Raw genomic sequence first — 18,755 nt, forward strand, 5'->3', positions numbered from 1 at the left:
CACTTTCTAACAGAACAACAGCCTCTCTTGTGTGCCCTGCCCTGCGCTGACCAGGAGAAGAATCCCAGAGCACTTCAGTGCAGCACTGAAGGATGTCACTCCTGAAATGCACCATTGAGCCACAGCTGCCCTGCAGAACACCTCTCTGTGAGTCACTAAAAAACACTTCCCGGTGTTGTCCGTGTGAAGGTGCATTGTGTTATTAGTTCCTGTTTGGGCTTTTAACAGGCAAAAAAGCCTGGTTTGTAAATAATCTCCTAATTTCCAGGTATGAAGGTGAATTGATTGTGTTGTGATGTAAAGTGCAGAAGTATCTAGCTTGGAGCATCCTGCTCCCTAAAGAAGCTTTGGGTGCTTCATCCTGTAGTAATTATTAGTTAAGTCCTTCCACCTGCAAAACAAATGGAAACACTAAAGTAAATACATTATGCTAAGCATTTTACTTATTTCTATTATTTCTGGGAAGCAGATCCATGAGAGATGCTGTCTGCAGTGCTCTGGTCTTTGAAAGAGTCAAACCAGCAGCAAGAGCTGCTTCAGACAAAGAGGACCTTGGGGGCCACTGCTGAGAGAGAGACGTGAGGATTGGCATGTCTCACTGCTCCTGTGGTAAGAAGCCTTCCCTCCAGCCAGCCCACAGTGCAGAAGTTTACAGCGGTTACAGAAGGGAGGCCCAGTACGAGTGAGGCTTCTCCTTTCCCCATCTTGCAGGGCTGTACTGCAACTGGGAAAGGCCATTGCTGAGTGCCAGTCCAGCCTGTCCATGCTGGCTTCTGCCTTTCCACTCCACCTGGGCTCCAGTCATGCCAATATAAATGAGCAGGTCTGGAGAAACTCTGTTTCACTGAAGTGCAGCTCTTGCAGCAGCCTTGGTGAGGAAGCTGTGCACTTAGTAGAAGTAAAAGATGTCTACTTTTCCAGTCCTTGGTGCAGTTACCTTTGCTGCCAGTGGTAAGGCTGGGTAGAGGGGTTGGCTGGGGCTGTGTGCTGATCTAACAGCACACCAGGTCTAGGTTAGCTGGTACATGCCATGAGATGGGGTGTACAGCTCTTGCCAAACTGTTTTGTTAACTCATGCAACATCCTGTCAGATGAGATGGTGAACCTTTGTGCCTTAACAGTACAGCAGTGGTAGAGGAGTGGAAAGAAATAGCAAGAAGTGCTGACTGTAATTACTGCTGGTGTTGACTGCAATATCTCTTTGCCATGGTTTCAAGGCTGCTTTTACCTGTAGGTTGCACCTCCAGAACACCCTTGGAGCATGCAGCTCCAAGGAACAGGCTGCTTTGCAAGCTTAGGTCTTGTGCACTGTATCCTGCAAGTGCACAGCCCTCCTGCACCATGTGTGGAGAGCGGATTGAACAAGTGGAGCAGAAGCCAGACAGGTTTCCTCTGCAGCAGTGCCCATGTGGCTGCTCCCTGCTACACCGCCTCTGCCCTGTGCTGTACCCACTGCTGACAGCCAGCCCCTGCTGGGGCGCTGCCAGGGCTCGGAGCTGCTCTGCTGCGTTATGAAGGCTGACAGTGGCTGGTCAAGCTGAGCAGGGGGACAGCGTTTCTCTTCCTGGGTTAAGCAAGGGAGGTTTCTAGCAAGCTTTGCAGCATGCGACAAGCTCTTGGTCTGCAGGGCTTTGGGTGGAAGGGCTGGTACTTGCACAGGAAGCCTAGACATGGCAGCAGCCACAGCAGAAATAACAAAAATGGGTCTAAATGTTTCTGGTTGGTGAGGCCAGCCATGCCGTGTGCCAAAGGGAGTGGCCAGGCAGCTATTATCTGTGGCTCACAGCAGGAAGGGAGCCCCAGGGACACCGCCTCAACCATTGCCCCACTTCCAGGGACTGTGAGCGAGGGCCTTGTCAGGCAGCCTGAGGCCTCCCCCCCACCAGATGCCCATGGGCAGATTAACGGGTTGCAGCGGAGATGTCTTCAACTGGTGCATTTCAGAACATCCGTTTGTGCCCAAGACGGGAGTCCCCCCAGCAGCAAGCCACACCACAACTTGAGGTGTGGCTGCAGTGCAAAAGCACTTCTCCTTGTGTCTCTTTTTTTATGATCTGAAAGTAATTTTTGCTTCTTTAAAAAAACATATATGCAAACCACAGCCCGTCGCCATGGTTACTGCTGTGTGCCACTGTGAATAGCTTATGTTGCATCCTTAGACCTATAGGGTTTAGAAAGCTTAATTCTTCTGGCCTTTCACCGCTTCCCCCCTTTGCTAGGCCACCGTCCCGCCGTTGCAAAAAAGCATGTTGTAATTCACCCCGCACGCCGCAGGAGGAAGTGGTGGCTGTGCTGCCAGAGCGCTGCAGCCTGCTGCGACGTGCCCCGTGTGGCAGGACCCCAGGTAAGAATTATGCCTTTTACCCCACTCTGTGGCCCTTGCTGGCCATGCAAATTCACAGCGTGATAGCCTGCAGGTGTTTAGCGGGTTGCAGTAAGTTGTTCAGAAAGATAAACTGTTTTATTATGTCTACCTTTCATCATGCCGACTTTAGTGTATAGGTCTTGCTATCCTGAGATAAGTTGGGAAAGATTTAAATAATACATTAAAGAAATGAGCACTGCATGTGTGATTTCATTATGCAAAGTTTAAGTAAAAAAACTCTGAATTTCCAAAGAGTATTAAAAGTTGCAGACAGATTTCAAAGTGGAACTTTTGTGGCACTTGCTGGAGTGCAGCAGGGCCCCATGGTGTGGAGCTCCTCCGGGACCCTGGGTGAGCTCTGACCCACACCCAGGAACATGTGGGACAATCCTGGTGCGGGAGCCAGGTGCTGCAGCACCAATGAGTGCGTCTTTCTCTTCTGCTTTTACTATCATTTTGCCAGTTAATCTCCCAATGGTGCTTATAGCACTAGAAAGTCAAAAGAAATATTTTCCTGTGCTTAGCAGAGCCCCAGGAACTGGTTTAGCCATTTGTTCTGTACTGTTGGTGGAGTGGAGATAGGGCTGGATGGCCTATGCCGGTGCTGAGGCACCACCACCATGACTGTGCCACAATTCCGGTGCATTTCTCAGCAGGAGCAGAGTGCTGTTCCCCCCTGTGTGAGGGTCCCCTCCAGCCCTGAGTGAGGCGGATGGGTGCCTGTCATATAGCACCTCTTCTGACCATGCTCCAGCCCAAGTATCCTTGGAAAAGCCCTAGAGAAATTGAGATTACATTAATCCTCTGAGAGTGAGCCCTTGGCTTGCTGCTGTGGAATACACTGCTGCTGGTGAATGACCCACCAGTTTTCCATTATTAAATATGAGGTTGGATTGCAGGTAGGGTTTGCCTGGACTGAGCAGCGGCACCACTGCCCAGAGAGGCTGAAGTGAGAGCAGACCCTGGCACTGCCAGCCAGGCACTGAAAGTGAAAAAGATGTAGCATATGTAATAATGATTTGCTGTGAGATTAGCAGTGTGGTTTTGCTCATTTATATCCTTGGAGGTTTTAAGTATTTTAGTACTTTAAACACAAATACAATCACTTCATAGTTACATTTTAAAATGAAAGGGCAATACAGTGAAAAAGTCAAATCTAAAATACATGCATTCTCTTTCCAAAAATGCACTTGCAGATAATATCATTAAAACAGAAAAGAAAAGTGTCTTTTAGTATGGTAGTGCAGCAGCGATGGCCTCCATGTTGCTGTGAAGCAGAAGCGGAAGTTCGTTACTGCAGAAGCTGTGCTGTGCTAGAAGAGATGTAACGATTGCTTTCTCCTTTGGCAAGACTGAAATTTAATGTCAGGCCTTTTGGGGGGAAGTTAAATTTCATGAGTGCTGAACAAATAAGGGCAAAAGGAAGCAAACAGGTTCTCCAGGATTGTAATTGTGTTTAGTCTGTTTGAAGTAATTTGTGCATCTGCTTTTAATACAGGCAATGAAAAAAAAAAAAAGAAACCAGAGTGCAAGTTTTGTTTTGTGACTATCGTATCACAGCCACTTGGTATGATAAAATGAACCCACAAGACATAGCTCAAGCTAGATGTATCTGCACCGTGATTTTTGTTTATCTGTGGAACAGATGGGTATGGCAGCACCCTGTACTCCTCCCAGGTGGGAGTTCTGCAGTCACCACAGCCCAGTGCTGCTGCCATCACTGGGTGAATCAAGGGCAGACAGCTAAGGAGTCTGCAGATTGCTTCATGCAGTTATCCTTGGAGTGCTATGTTACTGTAAGTATTAAGGAGAGAAGCTTTGCTCTGGTATGGACAGTTAGGGGGGTAGTGCAGCTGTGGCTCAGGGGATGCTGCAGGCATGGTGCAGCACTGGTGGGGAGCATGCTGGGGCACAGGGCACCTGACAGGGCTGGTGTTTTACCCAAGCTGCTCATCCACCACTGCTGCACAGCTGGCTGTAGTCCAGCGACCTTTTCTGGACTAAATTAAGTTCTGGATTAAATTAGGTTCTTAATTATTGAGTTTTTGCTCTTCTTTAGCAAAACATTCCTGTTTGATTTACCGTCTTACCAAAGGAGGAGCTGGGGTTTGGAGTAAAATGCTGGTGCAAGCCAAGCTGGAGGCTTTGGTCCTCACTATTTGGGTATGCATCAGTCTGCACACCTTCAGTCACCAGTGCCTGCCTATCTTTAGGCACTTGGTCTCTGTAAGGACCCTGTGGCTGTGTGAGGAGGCAGCAGTCTGCCAGGGGGGCTGCCTTCATGGAGCAATGGTTGAAAGATACTTGCTGAGTTGGTGCTTAAAGTAGCTGTGGTTCATGCACCATGGGTTACCTTCCCCTGCACATATCGAATGTCTTACAAAACAGATCTCTACAGGAGGGCTGGAAACACTCCATAAGGCATTCATAACATAAGTTTCTTGATTCTGCAGACTGAAGTAATCTGTCAGAGTATTTATCACATTTGTAGTAACAAAGAGAAAATTTAAATCTATCTTCACCTCATATCCCTAATGCAATGCTGGTTACAACATGACCTATCCCTCAGAGTTTTCCCTTAAAACTTTTCCCTTCAGATCATTTTGGAGTAGGAACTGAAGTGGGAAGTGCTTCTATTCTGCTTGAGGCATAGCTGTGAGAAGGATGCCAAACAGCCATCCTCACGCAGAGCCCCCAGGACACATTGGCATCCCACTGCTGTGCCTCCAGAGCTTCTGCCAGTCTGGGTTGGGTCAGTGCTGGCCCTGCAGCCTTCCTGGATGGGTTTTGGAGGGAAAGGCAGGGTCCCATTGCACGATTTTTGGAGGTCAGACTCTTGCTTCACATGCACCAGGGCTGCCTCCCTCAGCCAAGAGAGTTCCTCTTTTTTGTTCCTGTTATAATAACACATAATAACTCTAAAACATAAAATATCTGCCAAAATACCTTCTGTGTTCACAATTTTCTTTTTCTTTGTCTCCTAACTTATGTCTTTTTGTTTGAATGACATGAATCTAAGTGTACACTGATATATTTCTTTCTCTGCTGTAAGATTAGTCCATTGTCTCGTTTGGTATCCCAGATGATATTTATAATTATTATCAGATGATATTCTGTTAGCCCCCTTAGATTTCCTTATGGTTTCCCCTCTATCATGCCCTACCTGGACATCTTGTTACTGCAGAGCTTGTGTTAGGCATCTGTGCTTCAGGGTTTAATCCCCATAACCTATATAAACCCATGTGAAACAGAGTATGTTCACTTTAGAAGCTACAGTAAGAAATTGCATCCCAGATGAGCAGGGCATAAACCTTATGTTAGGCATACTGGAGCTGGACCTTGTCAAAAGAGGGGCATGTTTGCGCAGGGCCCCAGAAGAAGCATTCGGTGGCGGCAGTTCAGGCAGGGCTGGTGGATGGAGGCTGGCAGGGCTGCTGTCATCACAAGCAGCACGTACCGAACCCAGCAGGCAGGTTGCTGTGTGCTATCACGTGAAAATGGGCTTGATTGGAAAATGAAACTAAATAAACCTAATTGCCAATGAAACCAAATTATAGCTATGGAACTAGGCTCTTTAAACTAGGCTGCAGGGAGCTGGGAAGGGAGCTGCCATACTGGCTGTGAGCATCTTGGTGCTCACACAAGCACTTGCCGAGGCAGGGCCAGGAGGCACAGTTTAGACACGAGTTGTTTTTTTTAAAAGCTAGCTCTGTTGATAGAAAAGGTCATTTGTGCAGACACCGGCCTATGGAAGTCATTTAACAGAAAACTGGGCAGTGAGGAGTTTGTACAGAAAACTTTGTGACCAGAACAACTGCTTTGAAAATGCCCAGCATACTGATGTAAGCATCCAGAGAGGAAGCAGCCTCATGTATTCCTTTGTGATAGAACAGAAACAGGAAGAGCAACAAATGATCCATTATAGTATTTGTTCCCAGAGACTATAAAGGCGTGTGCAACCAGTGCTGAAGTTATCTGAGTGGTACATCTATACCGCTGCTGCTTTGTGTAATGACAGGCAAATGCATGGAAGTCAAGCAAATAGAAAAATACAATAGGATACCAATTTTTGTGATATTTTACTAATCAGGATTAGACTTCTTTGAAACACAAGTGTAAATTCCTGGCATATTTTCCTAAAAGAAAAATTAATGTTTCTTTATGTCCTTTCAGTCTCCAGTTTCTATAAAAAAGCCCCCAAAGATAAATACAAAATATCAGCAAGATCTCACAGTTAGTGATGTGCCTTTGCTTCCTTGGGTATACAGCCCCACAGGTTGCTCCTCAGGCAGCTCCTGAGGGGGGATGGCTAAGGCATCCCAATACTCATTGCAGGTTCAGAAGTTCTGCATGGTCTGTTACAAGGTGTGATTAGAGCACACGATCACAAAAAAAAAGTTAATTATATTCATTACAGACTGTATAATAGAACAAAAAGTCTGAATAAGGAAATAGCCGGAGTTCAGATCTCTTGAGCAGGTAATATTATTTGTCTCTCAAAATAAAGTGAGGAATTATTCTTCAAAGCGGAAAAGCATGTTATAACCTCATTTCACAAAACATAATTCTTTGCTTAGTTCATCCCTGGGTACAGATTAGGGAAAAAGGCAAATTTAAAGGCAGGTTTCTTCTAGTCCTCAAGCCTAATAAATATAAACAGTGGTTTGGCTTATTCTGTTATGCATTGAAGGATGCAGCAGATGTAATTCTGAGCAATCGAAATTTCACAAGTCAACAGCAGTTCAGTATCTATAAATGAATTAAAGTAACATTTAATTGCAGTGGAAATGCTACTTTAGTAGTGATTTCATTTGTAAGGTAAAAAAAATATTCTGGAACAACTGGGTATGGTAACAAGTGATGCTCAGAATTACAAATACAAATTATAAGATTTGGAGGAAAAAGACAAGTGTCAGAGGGAGACGATAGAAAGACAAAGTTCTCACAGACCTATAATCCCCACAATGTTTGCTATTAAAAATAAAGTTGGAACAGGGTGTCTGTGTTGATAGAGATGTTTAACACAATTAAGTTATACTCCTGATACTGGAGATAAACCCTTTGTTTTTCTCCTTGTCTTCTCTGATGTTGCTGTGCCTCATAGTTTCCTAGTTAGCCTGTTGTTCATGTTGATGGGGGTTAGAACACCAGCCTCACAGTTTAAAAAGCTACATGACATGGGAGTCTCAGTCTGTGGGAACAGAGAGAGGATGAAATTAAACCATGTCTGAGAATGGAAACCTGCTTGGGGGGAGGGAGGCTGTGGGTTTATTTTCTGGCAACAGGGCACCACTGCACGACCGCTGCTTGTCACAGCATCCACCCCCAACTGCTGCTGCAGCCACTGTGTGCTTCCAATTGAGAGAACCTTCTGCGGTAGTAATGATGAAAATAGGAAAGAATGGAGGTATCACAATTTGGAATAAGGTCACTCAGGAATGTGAAGTGTAGAGGGCAGAGGTGTTTGGACTATCTGGTGTTTCCACAGAAAAGTTGGTGAGCAGCAAGAGAGATGTGAGGCACAGGCCATACCCAAAAGCATTAAATCAGCTGCTTTGGTGAAGCGCCTGTGCTGACTGGATGCATTGGCCTGAGCTAGTTCCCTCAGAAGCTAGAAGGGAGATCAGATGAAATTTGTAAACTTAACCATGAAAAAGCCTTCCATAGTTTTTTTGTGGTTTGATTTCTGAAGTGTTTGGGACCCTGCTCATAGCAGCAGCCCTTGAGCCTCTTTCCCTGCCATGTATACCCCCATGCTGCAGTCCCTGCCGGAGAAGGACTGATGTGTGACAGCGGTGGTACTTCATAAAAATCGCTTCCTTATAGGCATTATTGGTGTCCTTTTAGGGTAGATTATGCCATTAGCAGGACTCAGTTGTAGGGTTCACACTCTTCCTCTCAGTGAATGCGCATTTATTCAATGGTTCTTAATTTTCACAACCAAAGCAAGAAGAAACCTCTATGGAGGTGGAGCTGTGAGCATTTGACATGTCCATTTTGTAATGGTTTCTATATCTAAGAGCGGCTAAAGCCCCAGTGGAGGCTCCCTGTGGTAGCTGTCGTTCCTGCCGAGAAGGAACACCTCTAGCCTGCCGCCGGGGTGATTGCAGGGCTTCAGAACTCACGGGAGCTGAGTGAGCAGAGTCTGTGCCGATGCCAGAGAAGGGAGTTCTTTGTCTTGACTAATTGGCTTATGGTTACATTTAGTAATGGGGACCACGGAGGAACGGAGACAGCTGGAGCAGTTGCCATAAGGTAGCAGTTCTCTGAATTGTTTTCTATGGAAGAAATCAGAATTGAAATTAAAATTTTAAGGGAAAAGAGAGTAATTGAGGGTTTTTAAAAAACATATGCGTACATGTGTTGAAATGTACTCAGCCTTTACAATAAACTGTGGCTTCATATGAGATGCTTTGAAAAAAAAAAAGAAAAAAATAAGCAAAATGTCTGCTAGATTTATTGCAAATGTTTGTAAGACAGAGTTGGAGAATCCTGCCACTGATTTTATTAACATGGTCAAATATAGAGAACTGAAAAACATAATTTTCAAAGGCATGGGACTCTTTTGTGGGGATAAAAAAGGGCATTAGCAGTGTAAGAGGTGTATTGTGAGCCTTGGGGATGGTACAGACTGCACAGTATAAAAGAGATGTACAGATCAAAAAGCGTAAACCTCAGCAGGGTCAGTGGAAGAAAGAGCCAGAAGAGAGAGAACAAAAGGTCACTTAATCCATTCCCTTGCCCCAGGCAGGATGGAGTACACCTGAATCACTCCTCTAGATGGGTTCCTAACCTTGATTTAGTACCCCTGTCAATCCTTTTTTTTTTTTTTTTTCCTTTAAATCCAGCCTGAACCTCCCTCCCTGCAGTTTATGCCCATCTCCTCATCTTCACCACCAGGAATACAGAGACAAGATTGTTTCCTGCTTTTACAGTGTTCTCAGATCTCAGACCATCATTGCTGTGCTTCCTTCAGTCTTGGCATCAGGAGGTTGTTTCAAATTCTTTTAATCATTTTGTCCCCACCCCTGTCCTAGAAGTCCCATCCCACTTCCTGTGTCCTGGCAGGCCTACGCTGATGGGACCAGACCCTCGTGTTCAGGTGTACGTCCTTCTCTTTTTCTGGCCTTTCAGGTAGTGGCATGTTGTTTTGTACAGCTTCCTTCACACATGGCCCTAGACGTGAGCATCCTGGCAAGGGACACACTGTCTGACTATTGCAGCTCCTGCACTGCTCCCGTTGGCATCTCTGACATGGCAGGACCAACACCTCAGTCCTGTGATGCTTGGCAGAACAGAGCCATCACCTTGGGGATGGCTGTGCTGCTGTAGGAGGGACAGGGCCTCTCCAGAGCAGTGCCTGACTGCCGCAGTGAGTGCCGGCCACCTGCTCTGGCCAGAGAGCGTGTGGGGTGCCCAAGGCAGCCATGGGGTGCACCATGCCAGCTGGAGCAGCCCCCTGAGTACCCCAGCACCCTCCAGGCTCACCATATTGGGACCATGTGGACAAAGTGACTGGTCTGCAATGCACCTTACTTGCCGATGATACACGGGTAGCCAATGTACAGGGGGTAATCACCGAGAAGAAGAAAAAGCAGGAAACAGGACCAAACTATGGCCTTTTTGCTTGTCCTGGAAAGAAGACTGCCTTGCCTACTTAGCGAAAAAGCACTTGAGGGGTGGGATGTCTAGAAAAATAGTGGTATAATGGATAATGCAGTTGGAGGACGCTGGTGCCAAGGCCTCGCACAGTGGGCCGGGTGGCGAGGACCAGCGCCGGCCGAGCTGTTTGCCGGAGACATTTTCCACCCGCTTCCCCCCCCCACCCCCCCGGCTCTGCTGGCTCGGTTTTTTTTTCCCTTCCTCCGAAACCGGAGGCGGTGGCGGGGCCGGGCACGTGTGCTGGGGCCCGGGCACCGTGACTCATGAGGCGCCGGGCCGCTCCGCTGCTGGGAGGATGAAGGAGGCGAGTCACCGGGGGAGGGTAGCCCGCGACGCCTCTGCTCTTCTCCTTGGTCCCGGTTTTGTGTCGCCCGGATCCCGGAGGCTGCGCCTGGATTAGGTGAGCGCGGCCGGGCCGGGCAGGGGCCGGGGCCCAGGCCAAGCTGCGACTGGGCCGAGTATCCCCGCGGACCCGGGTCTCCCAGCGGGCCCGTGTTGGGCCCGGGGCTCCGCGGGGCCGCGCTTCCGGGCGGAGCGGGGGCGGCGGCGGAAGCCGGGGCCGGCGCGGGGAGCCCGGGCCGCTGCCGCCGCCTCCCGCCCGCCCGCCCGCCGCGCCGGCGGCGGTGTCACCATGCGCCCCTGACTGGGCCGGGCCCTCGCGGCCGCCACCGCCGAGCCCGGGCCGGGCTGCCGCCCGCCCGCCCCGCGGGCATGCCAGAGGTGAGTCTGGTGGGAGCGGCCGCAGGTGCCCGGTGCGCTTCTGGCCTCCGCCCGGCGGCCTCGCCCGGCACGGCGGCTGCGGCGGGCCCCGCGGGCGGTGGCTTGTTGATGGCGGTGGAGCGGGAGAAGCGGGATGCCCGCCCTGTTCGTCTCGGCTGGGCTCGGATGGGGGGTGCTGGCCAGGGCGGGGGGACAGAGACGTCCTCGGCCGGCGCATCAGGAGCCCTCCTCGAGGGGAGCCGTGCCTGCCCGCGCGTCATTCCTTGGATGAGGGCCGAGCGCGGGGCGCTGCAGCCCGGCTGGGGAAGCGCTTCACGCGTGACCCGTCCCGGGAGCCCAGAGCACTGCCGGGCGCGCCCCGCTGTGCGGGGCAGGTGCGGACGAGCGGTGCCGTCCGGGCGCTCGGGGAGGGAAGGCGGCGGCGGGAGGGCCGCGGCGGGTGCCGGGGCGCGGAAGGCAGCTGCGTGTGGTGCCGAGTCTCCGCTCCGGAGGTAGGGTTTGCTCTGCAGAGGATGCTGGCAAGGGCGGCCGGCGGTCCCGGTGGGTGCACATGGCCCGTCAGATGCGCGATGGCCGTACTGCCTGTCCTCTGGGAGCTTCTAGAGCAACTGCGCCGAAATCTGTTCTTTTTAGAGAAAGTTCTTAAATTCAGAACTTTGTTTTGCAGCTAGTTACTGCAAGCAAATCAGTTTAAGATGCGAGTATAGAGGAAAAGCAAAATGCAGCAATGTTGTCTGTGCAAAACAGTTGAGAAAAAATGCATGGTTACTTCTTTAAAAAAATACTTCTTTGGGTGATTTTTTTTTTGAGGAGCGAATGTGTGCTGCCAAACATGGCAGTAGCAGAGCACAGGTGACAAGTAGAGAGAGTGAAACTGCATGATAGCAGTTGTACTGGGCTCTGACGGGCAGGAGTGAGGCATGCAAATAGAATGGAATAAATGACCAAGCTGTATCTTATTCAGGACTGCGGAAAAAAGGTTGCGATGAAACGGCAGTATGTTCCAAAGTGACAACAGGGAAATAATTTGCATAATGCGTAATTAACTGATGGTACCTGCTACTGCAGGGGAGGTTTGAGGGTTAGAGCCCAAGGTTGGGCACTTGGACACTGCAGTGGATGGCAGCCTTCTGCCAGGGCTGGCTGCTTGTGTTGGCACTGATCCTTGCCAGACCTGCTGGCATAAACCAGTATGGCAATTGAAAGTAGACAGAAAGAAATTGAAAGCTTGGCATCCCCAGGTTCACTGAAGTGGATGACAGAACAGCTGGATGTGGAAGGTTGGGGTGTACCAGCTTAGAAAACTGAAATGTCAGGAGTCTCTCCACATGCTATGCATTGTAGACTGAGATGGCAGCGCTGCTTGGGAGGTTTTCCAGACAGCCAAGCACCCTGATGGCCCGTCTGGAGGGAACAGGGGTGCTGGGTGCATGCTTGAGCTGAGCTCTGTGGTTGCAGCTTGTATTTTTTGCAATTTAAATTCCGTGAGGCCTATGTTGCTTCTCTCCTCAGCTTCTATCAGATCAGGTGTAGGCCAGAGTGTTGTAAAATGGAACTGGGCTTCCCTGGATTTGAAGGGTGGGCTTCAGAAGTACTGAACTTCTTCAAGCTTAGTTGAAATGAAGGATGTTTAAGTAGAAAAACAATGGTGATGACTGAATGTTCAAAGTTTCATAACCAGCTAGACTCCAGACTTGAGAAAATTTGGCAAACTTAATACCCTGTAGGTTGTATGTATGATTGTTGTGGAGCCTGCGTAGTTTGCGTGACACCTGAAAGTACAGTTGTACAGTTGTATTGTGCAGTTGTTACTTCTTCAGGCTGCTGAGGAAAGATATACAGGCAATGGTGTTCTTAGTCTGGTATATGAGAGAAAAGGTGACAGGGCATATATATCATCTCATTTCCTTAATACCATAATTTGATTAAATTTATTTTGAATGGCAGACGGGTCTGGGTCACAGGATGTTTGCTGTGCTATGAGGCAGCTGAATCAATGGGCAAAACTGGGGCACCATTCTGTGAACTCAGCTGCCGTGCAGGATATAGTTTCCATACATCCCTTCACTGCGCAGAGCCAGCGTTCCCTGTGGCGGGAACAGCTTTCCTTTGTGAATTTCTTTTCACCTGCCCACAGAATCATCCTCTGTGCTCCTTGTCTCAGAAGTGCTGTGAAGCACAGCTGTGCCACGTGCTGCAGAGGCACAGAAGCTCTGTGCTTTTCTGAAAGCTGTATTGCAAACATGGGAAATTGCCAGTTGAGGTGTATCCATTGACTGCCTACTGCTTGGGCTCTCCTAGGCAGGCACCTGACCTTCACCTTCTTGGCCTTTTCCCTCATGGCAGAGTTTTAGATCTGGTGGGTTAATAAGGAATAGATAGTATCTGTCTTCAGGAATATTACCAAAACAGTTGAATTAGTGGAAGCAGAGGGTTTAAATTTAAAACTTCTCTGGTATATTATTATCTAATTGTGGAACTAATTATAATCATAATTCAGACTAGACTTTACTCAAAGGTTTTTCAGTGGGCAGTCAGGGCCAGGAAGTTACACCTTCGCTGACTGCCTGTGGTTGTGAGAGCTTTCAGCCCAGTTCATCCCAGTGAGACCTGAGAGATGACAAAAGCATAATCCTAAACCAAACACCAAGTGGGGGTTTGGTAGAGTGCTGTGCAGGTTCCTTGAGTACCTCGCCATTGCAGCGGCCATTCCACAGGTGCCTCGGGAAGGCTGGGGTGCAGGAGCAGCTCTACACTGGTCTGCAGTCAGCAAGGGTGTGGATACATAAATATTTTGTGGAGTTTTGCTGATTTTTCATTCAGACTGGAAACACTGTTAGTTCATTCTGCTTTGGGAAGTTCAGCAGTATAATAAAAAATAAATACATATGAATCAAGCTGCTTTGAGCCTTCAGTGCAACCATTCAGTTTTAAAAATGGTTGATTTTGGTTTGCACTGTTCCATCTCTTGAGCTCTACTACTTTGTTTATTCACTAAGTCTCAGATGCCGTTTATAATTTTCTCTTATTGCTAGGTAATAATTACTGAGTTTATCTACTTTCTGCTTCCTACAGTGAGGCCAGGAGTTGAATAAACTAACCTTTTTAAGACACCTCTGTGACAAATACCACACAATGACAACGGCTTGAAAGTAGCAGGTGCTGCTGTTGCCTTCTTTAAAAAACTGTTTTGCATGGAGGTTTCTGGTGCTTGCCCAGTTTGCATGTCTCAGGAGCACCAAAAATGCTGCTTTCCAGAAGTTGAGAAGCAGAGAAGATCCTATTGACCAAAACCTGTAGTGTCATTCACTGCAGTCTGTCCTCCAGAGGGTTTTAGGTGACTGATAAATATTCTGTCCTGGGGCCTTTGCACAGCGTCGGAGCTGCACTGTTTTGCATCCCTTCCCCAGGGTGCAAACCTGACTTCCCTAAGCTCATGTATATTGGAAACGTGGAAGATAAATTGGAAGTGCAAGAGATGGTGATGCATCACACCAGACAGCTGAAACAAACATTAAGTAGTCAGAAGGGTGTTGCTCCATAGGGCTGTTATTTTGGTTGCCTAGAGAAGCACAGACTGTTAAGGCTGCGTGGTTTTTGGGTTTTATCCTACTGTCCAGGATGGCTTATGTGGCCACTGTAAAGGTTCTTATACATGTGGTGTAGATGAAGATCTTGTGGCCAGTTCAGATTAAAATATACGATTTCTGCCCTGTTTTTATTCCGTTTAAGTACTTGTTTTATTCTGCTGCTTCAGATTCAGTGTGGAAGTGGTAATGGCACAGGAATGCTTGTAATTAGGAGGATGAGCCTTAGCACCTCTTGATGCCCAGAACTGAGGATGATTGCTACTTGGGAATCACTTGTATAAACTGTCAACATAATTTTTCTAGCAGCACTAACACTGAGGAAGTCACATGTGTTGGATTATAAAAGAGGCCTTGCAGTAACTATTGATTCCTTTCAAAGGCTTAATATGTGTTTGCCTTTGCCTTATGCACATTTTAAATGCAAATGCTACAAAGAGGTGATTTTGCTGTTAACAAGGGCCAGCTCATTAAGATAAAACTGCAAAAAAGTTCTGTTCTCTTTTGTTGTCAGATTTTTCTGATTTTTGTCCATGCTGAGGATGGCTTCTGTAACTATAAATATTTATCTGAAAAAATCATGCAACTACTTCAGTCCAGAAGGAATTTTACTGTGATTGTATTTTGTATGGTTTTGTGGTGGTTTTTCAGTATGAACAGGGAAGGACACTGACATCAGTGATTGGGTATCGCCTGAAGTAATCCAGTTTTGTACTGTTATTTGTGAGGGGTGGCAGAATAATCCTGCATATGAATGTGCAGGTGCTGCCCGGGGCTTGGAGATTGGCTGGAGTGTGAGCAGAGCTCAGATGTGTAGATCCAGCATTTTGGTTCATGTGCTTCATACACCTAGCAACTGTGAGGTGAGGAGCCTGGCTGGGTTTGATAGCTTCTCTAGGGGCTCCCATGTTCAAATCTATCCCATTTTCAGCCCCGCGTAGGGTCTGGGGCGGGCTCCGTGGCTTTCTTTTGCCTGCGTATGTGCTGGTCTCCACTGTTTGTCTTCATTAGGTATTAGAGCAGTTGGCCTGTGAATATTATTTTTTATCTTATTTTATTAACAATTACATATTGTAAACTTCATTTCCTAAGTAATGCAGCAAAGTAAACAACATTTCCTTACAACTACCCTGTAAATATTTACTGAAAGGATAAACTTGTATTTTTTTTATTGCTATCCTTGGTGACATTTGGAGTCTGTTCTGTCGTGCATATATGCAATTATAATTCCCATTAGTGTCAATGAGAGTTCCCAGCAATTAACAGGGAAAGAGAAGGGATGATTAAAACTGTGTCACAGTTGTGATGAAAAAGAAAAAAAAATTACACATTTAATATAAAGAGTCAAGAGGTGAAGGTTTTGCATATGGCTTTTTATAGTGGAGCATGGTTCCTGGTAAGGATGTTCAAGTTGATGTCACCCCTTCCTATTCTACCTTCAGCACTTTGTGCAGAGTGAACATCTTAGTTGTTGCTTTGCTTGGAGACTAAAGTCAGTGGCAAATGTCATTTTATACTGTTCTGTGCATTCAGAAGCAGCAGTAAATTTCCTGCTCTCAGGCCAATGTAACGTTTCTTCTATAGCTTCAGTGGCAGAGAGTGAGAGCAGCAGCACTGAGCTGGTGGAGGCCAGCGCACATGAGGTCGGTCTTCTTGGTGACTGTGAGGGTTTGATTCGTGTTTACCTCAGGATGAAACCCAACTATATCTTGTGAGAATTGCTTTTCCTTTGGGGTCAATTATTATTTTAAAATGTCAACTTGCTGCCATCTACTAACCTGCGAAATAGTTCACGTTTCAAATTGTGTACATCTGCTGCATTGTCATAAAGAGTATTTTTAGTCACAATATCTTTATTTTAGGTGGCTGGGAAACTCTCTTTTAAAGTGCTACAGAGAAAAAATGTCAAGGTTTGCAACAGATATAATCTGTCCTCACTAAAGCTTAATTTAGGTTCTTATTAGATGCAGCTTAATTTTCAATGGGATAATTGCTACATGCATTAGCAATATCAGCAGCAGTTTGTAAAGTAAAAGTATACTTCTGTCATTAGGATGCTAAATAGTGTGCTTCAAGTCCATTTTTGGTGGAATCTGCTGCTTGCACATGAAAACATGGGAAGCCAGAGCTGAGTAAACTGCAACTGGCTGTAAGTTTCGCTTAGCCAGATGATCATTCCCATTAGCCAAATGTATAGCATTAATGCAGTGCAGGGGCACAGGCTATGCTGCTGCTGCTGCTGTCGCACAGCTGCGTGCCAGCTCGACCCCCTGATCTGTCCATCCTTCTGTAGCTCCGCAGCCTCCTGGAGCTACAGGCTGCTGCTGGCAAGAAGTCCTGGAGACAAACAACTTTCAGCCCTGATCTGAGCAACTGTCAGGAAGTGTGCAACTGCCTGTGTTGCTCTCAGGACCTTGTGCTTTTGACAAATACAGCAAATATTTGTTTTAACATAAAAATATTTTGGGACATAAATATACAAGCTGTGTATCCGTGGCTCAATGGGAATGAATTTCAGCATGATAAAAAGAGGTACTAGACAGGTTAAAATACATCTAGTTGTTTCGAAAAGTGAGCTTTCACATAGCCCTCCATTGCTCACCCAGCAGTGTTTGACTTGTTCTATCAGTTCTTCCTGTGAATTCACAGGTGGCAGTTTACACTTCTGTGTGCAGTCCAGGTTTCCCTGTTGGAAGTGTACTTTACTGTCTGCCCCTGAGGGAGGCTGCTGCTGTAAAAGGAATTATTTTTTCTTTCATTTACGTACTTGCCAGTAATGTTACATTCAGAGTTGGTTCTTACAGAAGTACGTCAGTCTTGCTTGCAGTGGCACAGAAAAAAATTAACAGAGCGTGCACTGAGTTTTCCCCTTATCTCACTATAGCACATTTTATGTGTCTTGTAGAAAGATGTTTTGTTTCTACGGTTTCAGACTTCATGTTTCAGAAGATTAATAGACTTACCAGCCCTGTTTGCTAAGCTTAGTGTTGATAACATAATAAGTCATGAGATGGTCGCAGATCATATGGCAAGGCAAAATATGCCTTGGGTTTGAACTTGGAGTTGGTAATGCATGGAGAGAAAAGTAAAATGTCAAAAGCATTATAAATAATGTGTCCTGACTTGAGTGGCCGTAAGTTCAAGTTTGCTGAAGAGCCTGCATGGGAAGCTCAGTTGACGACACCTGTGTTCGCCCTTTATACATACCCACAGAGGAGAGACAGCATTTGTGAAGCGTACATATGATGTTTAATGGGGGGAATACAAAGCACAGAGTTGTTCCTCTGCTGAGACTGGGTGCAGGTGTCAGTGGTGCAGGCTGGAGGAGCAGCCCTTGCTGCCTTCACTGGCAGTGGCTCTGCACATTGCTGCTGGCTCCCTAGCAAGTGAGTAAGGGCTTGGGAACCCAGAGCATTTATGGGCCCTGGGCCCAATCCTGCTTCCAGAGAAGTTAATGGGAATTTTTTCTTTCTAAAAAAGGGAGAGTGATCAGAGCTCCTTGGCTTGGCCCACACAGCCCTTGGCATTCCTCTCTCGGTAGTCCTTCAATGCCACATCCCCTGCTCCTCACAGGGAGGCCATAGTCCACAGGTGGGCAGCTGCAGCCCACCCAGGTTGGCCTGCAGCAGGGCACATCAGATAGGAGCGTGCTTCCAGACTCTGTTAGCTCTGCCATTGCAGTGCTGGTATCTCTGCTGCAGTGACACCCACATGGTGTTCAAGGAGATAAGCTTTACTTTAAAATTTAAGTAAATTGCTGTAGTAGAAAATGCACTTTTCTGTGTTGATTGGGTCTAGGTATACCCAAGGTGTTGAGCCTTTAAACTCTGTGCTCTCCAGAGGCATGGTGGAGGAGCATGCATGCTCTGGGAGCTTGCTGAACCAGGCAGATACGTCAGGTTTTCCAAGGAGGTTGCCAAGCCGAAGGCAGCAGCAATTAGTCCTGGATTCACCATAGAAAATACATGTCTCCTTTCGCGCAGGCGCCTGAGAGCTGGTGCTCTGAGATGGGCCAAGTTGGCTCACAGAAGTGCGGGCGGGATGGCTGCTGTGCTGGGGCCGGCTGTGCAGAACCACCCACCCTTCCTCTTCCTCACGGATCCCTGAGGGCCAGTGCTCGCCAGCACAACTCACACTGGCTATTTTGGTGTTGTTTGTGCCATCTTGTTTCCATGGATGGAAAGGTCTTGCCAGCTGCACATACCAATAAATGCAGCACGATTTACTTGTGAAAAATAAACTGGATTTTTTTCTGTAACTGTTGGAAGCTTAAAAAAAATTAAAATCTGAAAAAAAAGTTTCTTCCAGTATTTGGAAGACTTTATTAGTGCCTGAGAAGCAGTCTGGACTTTGTATGATCACTTCTGGTTTTCAGTGAAATCTTTTCCGTATGTAATTTTATGTGGGAATCCTTCAGTTCT

The 18,755-nt window shown here is 47.1% G+C and overlaps 1 protein-coding gene across 2 annotated transcripts in view; it reads left to right on the forward strand.

The window, feature by feature from the left end:
• The first annotated feature begins 10,255 nt into the window (after nucleotides 1-10,255).
• Nucleotides 10,256-18,755, forward strand: part of MBNL1 (muscleblind like splicing regulator 1) — a 96,584-nt gene continuing 88,084 nt past the window's right edge. The window contains exon 1 of one of the 2 annotated variants that reach the window (XM_034063461.1): nucleotides 10,256-10,427. The gene's annotated coding sequence lies outside the window, so the exon portion shown is untranslated. Of the gene's footprint in view, nucleotides 10,428-10,641; nucleotides 10,748-18,755 lie in introns of those variants that run through there. The other variant, XM_034063462.1, reaches the window with a different exon arrangement.

This window comes from Melopsittacus undulatus, chromosome 6 (genome assembly GCF_012275295.1).
Source record: "Melopsittacus undulatus isolate bMelUnd1 chromosome 6, bMelUnd1.mat.Z, whole genome shotgun sequence".
Lineage (NCBI taxonomy): Eukaryota > Metazoa > Chordata > Aves > Psittaciformes > Psittaculidae > Melopsittacus > Melopsittacus undulatus.